Raw genomic sequence first — 7,500 nt, 5'->3', positions numbered from 1 at the left:
TCAAAATGTACTATATAGGGGGGTGACTAGTCTGCATGGGCTAGGCACGGGGGTACCCCCTATATCTTCTGCCACCCCCACGCCCCAAGCACTATGTGCTGCCCATGGGCATATGCTTGGGGCGTGGGCGTGGTGGTCGGAGGTTGAGGGCGTTTGACGGCGGTGGCACGGTGGCGGAACGTGCACGGTGGGGCAGTGTCGGAATGTTCCCGCGCGCGTCCCGCCCCGCCCGCGTGCTCCCGCGCGCGCGCCTCGCCCAGCACGTGTGCCCCCGCGTGCGCGCCTCCCCTAGCCCGCGTACCCCCGCGCGCGCGCCTCGCCCAGCCCGCCTGCTCCCGCGCGCGCGCCTCGCCCAGCCCGCGTGCCCCCTGTCACGGTCATGCTTGTCCAGGGCATGTTGCCCATGGCCGCATGCCCATGACAAGCCAAACCCTTGTCATGTCTTTTCATTCTAGTGTTTTTCCTTTTGTAATTCTAGAGTGTATGACACCTCAAGAAAATCATGTCTAGGCCTGCCAGAACTAAAATGGCCCAGAATGTACTATAGGGGGATATGACTAGTCGTCAACTTCTCCCTACCCAAGGTTATATATGCTAAGCCGTTGTTATCTTTCTCTTGCTTGCTTATATAACGTCTCTTTCTAAAATCTCTCTTTCTAAAATCTCTCTCTCTCCTCGTTTTCTAAAACCTTCTTTTAAAACCGAGGCTAGAGGCTCGACCGTACGTCGCTTGGCCGTAGGCGACGCAAGAACAAATTGGCTGAACTCACTTGTCGCTGGAAAGTGAGTGCCGCACAATCGCTAGTCCGCTGCCTTCGAAAGTGCGATTGTGTCAAGTGGTATCAGAGCTTTGTTAGCTCCGTAACGTCATACAGACCGAGATCATGTCGACGACAAAGTCGACACCCAAAGCACAAGCCGACCGGCTTACGCTAATAGAGGAGGAAATGCTGTTCCTCAAAGAAGTCCCTGACACCCTCCGTTTCCTGGAAACACGGGTGACCGAACTGAGTGAGAAAGTCGTCCAAGTCGACGCAATGGGCAACCGCCTGGATGGGTTGCCAATCGCAGAACTGTAGTTTCGAGTGACCTCGCTCGAAGAAAGAGTTGCTCCTACGAGCAGCCCAAAACCGTCTGATAGTCCGGATAGCTCTGTCGCACACAAAGAGGGACGTGGTGAAGAGTTCGACGTACTACAAAACACAATGATGAGTTTGTTCAATGGATTGGCTGATGAATTCAGAACAACAGTCGACGACCTCCAAGAAAGGATGGCCGACATGAGCACTCGAATTGAAGTTACCATGAAAGCCGTGGAAGGTGTCACGGCTGGACAAACTAATGCAAGATCCAACAAACTAAGGTTCCCAGACCCTAGAGCCTTCAAAGGGAATCGGGACGCCAAAGAGTTGGAGAACTTCATCTTTGACGTCGAACAGTACTTCAAAGCCACAACGGCTTGTACCGACGACAAGAAGGTGACTGTAGCCGCGATGTATCTCGTAGACGATGCCAAACTGTGGTGGCGTACGAAGGTGCAAGACATCGAGGATGGATTGTGCACCATCGACTCATGAGAGGACCTCAAGAGAGAGTTGAGGGAACAATTCCTCCCCGAAACGCAGGACACATAGCAATGGAGAAAATAGTAGCCCTGAAACACACTGGAAACATACGGGACTACGTCAGACAGTTCTCAACCCTGATGCTGGATATCAAGGGCACAGCAGAGAAGGACAAGGTGTTCTTCTTTATAAATGGTCTATAGCCGTGGGCCAAAACAAAGATACATGAGAACAGGGTCCAAACCCTAGCTGCCGCAATGGCCTGCGCCAAGAGACTTGTGGACTGTGGGAACGAAGCAGGATCCCAAAGAAGAGCGACACCAGCCCCAAACAATGGGGGCAAACCATACAGACCACCAGGCCATCGAAATGGAAGCCCCAACAGATCGAATGGATGGACGGATAGACCTCCTCAGAACAATCAAGCGGGGACATCTCGAGGGCCTTACCACCAAAAGAACCACCCGACGACGCCTTTGCAATGCATACTGTGTAAAGGCCCCCACAAGGTATCCTACTGTCCTCATCGGGCCTCTCTCACTGCACTCCAAGTGTCCATTCAAGAGAGCAATGAGGCAAGGGTCGAGACTTTGCTAGACAAGAAGGAAGATCACGACAACCCCCGAATGGGCGCACTCAAATTCTTGTCAGCCCTCCAACGGAAAGTCGAACCGAAGGAGATAATAGAGAAAGGGCTCATGTTCGTAGATGCCACAATAAACTCTCGATTGAGCAAGAGCACTCTAATAGACTCTGGAGCAACCCACAACTTCATTGCTGATCAAGAAGCCAGAAGATTGGGACTCACCATAGGAAAAGACCCGGGGAAAATGAAAGCTGTCAACTCCGAGGCCTTGCCTATTGTGGGAGTTTCCAAAGGAGTCCCCTTCAAAATAGGGGATTGGACTGGAGAGCTAGACCTTGTCGTGGTTCGCATGGACGACTTCGACGTGGTACTTGGGATGGAGTTCCTCCTAGAACACAAGGTCATCCCAATGCCATTGGCAAAATGCTTGGTGATCACCGACCGTAACCCCACAGTAATACCTGCAAGCATCAAGCAACCAGGTAATCTTCGAATGATCTCGGCCATACAGCTAAAAAGGGGACTCGCACGAGAGGAACCTACATTCATGGGCATACCACTGATAGAAGAGGCAACCACCGAAGAGACTGTCCCAGAGGAAATCAAGGAAGTACTAGACAGCTATACCGACATAATGCCAAAGAGTCTACCACAAACACTACCACCTCGTCTAGGCATTGACCACGAAATCGAACTCCTCCCCGAGGTTAAGCCGCCAGCGAAGAACGCATACCGGATGGCTCCGCCCGAGCTAGCCGAATTGAGGAAACAACTGGACGAGTTGCTGAAGGCGGGATTCATTCGCCCGGCAAAGGCCCCCTATGGAGCCCCCGTACTGTTCCAGAAGAAGAAGGATGGGACGTTGCGTCTGTGCATAGACTATAGAGCCTTAAACAAGGTGACAGTACGCAACAAATATCCTCTGCCGATAATATCCGACTTGTTCGACCAACTTCACGGGGCCAAGTACTTCACGAAGTTGGACTTACGATCAGGATATTATCAAGTACGTATTGCCGAAGGGGACGAACCCAAGACGACGTGCGTAACAAGATATGGGGCCTTCGAATTCCTAGTAATGCCCTTTGGCTTGACAAACGCCCCAGCTACGTTCTGCACGTTGATGAACCAGGTTTTCTACGAATACCTGGATCAGTTCGTCATAGTATACCTCGACGACATTGTTGTTTACAGCACAACCCTCGAGGAACACAAAGTGCACTTGAAGCTAGTGTTTGACAAGCTCCGGCAGAACCAGCTGTATGTGAAGAAGGAGAAATGTGCATTCGCACAAACATGCATCAACTTCCTTGGACATGTCGTCAGATGTGGACAAATCAGTATGGATAGCGACAAGATAAAAGCTTTCCAAGAATGGAAGTTTCCTACTTCCGTATCCGAGTTGAGGTCCTTCTTAGGACTAGCCAACTACTATAGGCGGTTCGTCGAAGGGTTTTCACGACGAGCCGCCCCATTGACACAGCTGTTGAAGAAAGACCACCCTTGGTCGTGGTCGAATGATTGTCAAATGGCCTTTGAAAATCTGAAAACAACCATGACGAGGGGTCCTGCCCTCGGGTTGGTTGACGTCACAAAGCCATTTGAAGTAGAAACCGATGCTTCCGACTTTGCTCTCGGTGGGGTCCTTATTCAAGAAGGCCACCCCATCGCTTACGAGAGTCGAAAGCTCAACAATGCCGAACGAAGATACACTGTCTCCGAGAAAGAAATGCTGGCTGTAGTCCATTGCCTTCGAGTCTGGAGACAGTATCTCTTAGGATCGCAGTTCGTAGTGAAGACGGATAACAGCGCCACTTGCCACTTCTTTGATCAACCAAAATTAACAGCAAAACAAGCCCGGTGGCAGGAGTCGTTGGCTGAATTCGACTTCAAGTTCGAACATAAAGCGGGAAAGAGTAATCAAGCAGCCGACGCGCTGAGTCGGAAGGGCGAACATGCGGCCCTGTGCATGTTAGCCCATATTCATTCAAGTAAGATCGATGGATCGATGCGCGACATCATCAAGGAACATTTACACAAAGACCCATCGGCCAAAGCTGTTGTCGAACTAGCTAAGGCTGGAAAGACACGGCAGTTTTGGGTTGAGGGGGACCTCCTGATAACCAAAGGAAACAGATTGTACGTCCCAAGAACGGGGGAACTGAGGAAGAAGCTCATTCAGGAATGTCATGATACCTTATGGGCCGGACACCCGGGGTGGCAAAGAACATACGCCCTAATAAAGAAGGGGTACTTCTGGCCAAACATGCGAGACGACATCATGCAATACACCAAGACGTGCCTCATTTGCCAACAGGATAAGGTCAAGAAAGCCAAAGTCTCTGGACTCTTGGAACCTCTACCTGTGCCAACAAGATCCTGGGAAAGTGTATCTCTGGACTTCATAACACACCTCCCAAAAGTCGGGGAATATGACGCCATCTTGGTTATTGTAGACCGGTTCTCAAAATATGCGACATTCATCCCCACTCCCAAATTATGCTCGGCGGAACTCACAGCCCAACTGTTTTTCAAACACGTTGTAAAGTTATGGGGCATTCCGTCGAGCATCATCAGTGATAGGGATGGCAGATTCATTGGGACATTCTGGACTGAGTTATTCGCTTTCTTGGGAACAACCTTAAACATCTCCTCGAGTTATCACCCTCAAACCGATGGACAGAAAGAACGGTTCAACTGCTTGCTCGAAGAATACTTATGTCACTTCGTCGACGCTCACCAAAAGAACTGGATACAATTGTTAGATGTCGCCCAATTTTGCTTCAATTGTCAAACAAGCTCGTCTACAGGGAAGAGTCCCTTCGAAATTGTAAGTGGACGACAACCGGCCTTACCCCACATTGTTGATCATCCGTATGCAGGAAAAAACCCTCAAGCTCACAACTTTACAAGAGAATGGAAGCAGACGACAGATATAGCCCGGGCATATTTAGAGAAGGCTTCCAAGCATATGAAGAAATGGGCGGACAAGAAGCGTCGCCCCCTTCATTTCCGTGCAGGAGATCAAGTCCTTATCAAGCTGAGACCAGAACAGATCAGATTTCGTAGCCGAAAGGACCAGAGACTAGTTCGTAAATACGAAGGCCCGGTTGAAGTCCTTAAAAAGATTGGGGCTACCTCCTACCGAGTTGCACTACCCGCATGGATGAAAATCCACCCCGTTATTCATGTGAGCAACTTGAAGCCCTATCACCCTGATCCAGATGACGACCAACGAAATGCAACCACAAGACCGAACATCGATCTGAAGCAAAAAGAAACAAAGGAAATGGAAGAGATCCTAGCCGAAAGGGTTAGGAAGATAGGAAGACCTGTACGGACGATTCGTGAGTTCCTCGTCAAATGGAAGAATCTCCCTACAGAGGAAACAAGCTGGGAACGCGCCGAAGATCTGAACTCCGCCGCCACCCACATCGCAAGGTATGAAAGTAGTCGGTTGACAGGGACGTCAACCAATTAGGTGGGGGAGGATGTCACGGTCATGCTTGTCCAGGGCATGTTGCCCATGGCCGCATGCCCATGACAAGCCAAACCCTTGTCATGTCTTTTCATTCTAGTGTTTTTCCTTTTGTAATTCTAGAGCGTATGGCACCTCGAGAAAATCATGTCTAGGCCTGCCAGAACTAAAATGGCCCAGAATGTACTATAGGGGGATATGACTAGTCATCAACTTCTCCCTACCCAAGGTTATATATGCTAAGCCGTTGTTATCTTTCTCTTGCTTGCTTATATAACGTCTCTTTCTAAAATCTCTCTTTCTAAAATCTCTCTCTCTCCTCGTTTTCTAAAACCTTCTTTTAAAACTGAGGCTAGAGGCTCGACCGTACGTCGCTTGGCTGTAGGCGACGCAAGAACAAATTGGCTGAACTCACTTGTCGCTGGAAAGTGAGTGCCGCACAATCGCTGGTCCGCTGCCTTCGAAAGTGCGATTGTGTCACCCTCGAGCGCGCGCCTCACCCAGCCCGCCTGCTCCTGCGCGCGCGCCTCGCCCTGCCCGCGTGACCCCCCGCGCACGCCTTGCCCAGCCCGCCTGCTCCCGCGCGCGCGCCTCGCCCAGCCCGCCTGCTCCCGCGCGCGCGCCTCGCCCAGCCCGCGTGCCCCCGCGCGCGCGCCTCGCCTAGCCCGCGTGCCCCCGCGCGCGCGCCTCGCCCAGCCCGCCTGCTCCCGCGCGCGCGCCCCGCCCAGCCCGCCTGCATCCGCGCGCGCCCCGCCCTGCCCGCCTGCACCCGCGCTCGCGCCCCGCCCAGCCCGCGTGCTCCCGCGCGCGTGCCCCGGCCCGCCCAGCCCGTGTGCTCTCGCGCGGGCGCCCGCCCAGCCCCACCCCGCCTTGCCCGCGCGCGCGCCCGCGCCCACGCCCCATCCATCACCCATTAATTGTGAAAGTACATGTGGAGTGGTCGGTTTGTTGTAAATTTTTTTCTGGGAGCTATGCAACATGAAAGAATGATTCCCACAAAATTTCAGATTTTTTTTGACAACTCTAGCTATTTTTTCTAATTTCTTATTATTTAATATTTAAAAATTCATTAAAAACAATTGGTTGGTTGAAAAATTATGAAACTTGATTTCTAGATCCATTAGAATGTCCAATTCATGAATCAATCGAGTTCATGGAAAAAAACGATCTAAAACTTGAGATATTTGACCGTATGATCATTCAGAAAAATCGTATCTAGGCCTGGCAGACCAAAAATGCCTCAAAATGTACTATATAGGGGGGTGACTAGTCTGCATGGGCTGGGCACGGGGGTACCCCTATATCTTCCGCCACCCCCACTCCCCAAGCACTATGCGCCGCACATGGGCATATGCTTGGGGCGTGGGGGTGGTGGTCGGCGGATGAGGGCGGTGGTTGACGGCGGCGATGTGGTGGCGGAACTTGCACGGTGAGGCAGTGTCGGGTGCCTTTTGGGCGTGCGATGTGAGCCTTGTTGAGAATGAAATGTTGCGATGTTGCCTTCTAACTTGGGTTGGCTTGAGGATGGTTGATGGATGGTACAATGATGAAACATGCAAGGTGGGGTGGAGCCGGGTGCCTTCGACGTTCGGCATGAACCTCGTTGAGTGTGTGACGTTGTGATGATTCTTGGCCAGCCTTCGGCTAGCCCTATGTTTTGAAGGCGTGTGGTGCTAGAACATGTTCGGCTGGTTGGAATCGAGTGCCTTTGGGTGTGCGACATGAGCCTCGTTGAGCACGGAATGTTGCCATGTTTCCTTCTAACTGGGAATCTCTAGTGTGAGGACCGTGGATGGCTATTGGTACGATGACGAAACATGCAAGGTGGGGTGGAGCCGGGTGCCTTCAGGCGTGCGGCATGAACCTCGTTG

The sequence above is a fragment of the Cucurbita pepo genome, chromosome 7 (assembly GCF_057944985.1).
Source record: "Cucurbita pepo subsp. pepo isolate OVF chromosome 7, ASM5794498v1, whole genome shotgun sequence".
NCBI classification, from domain to species: domain Eukaryota; kingdom Viridiplantae; phylum Streptophyta; class Magnoliopsida; order Cucurbitales; family Cucurbitaceae; genus Cucurbita; species Cucurbita pepo.
Note: the sequence above shows the minus strand (reverse complement) of the source record.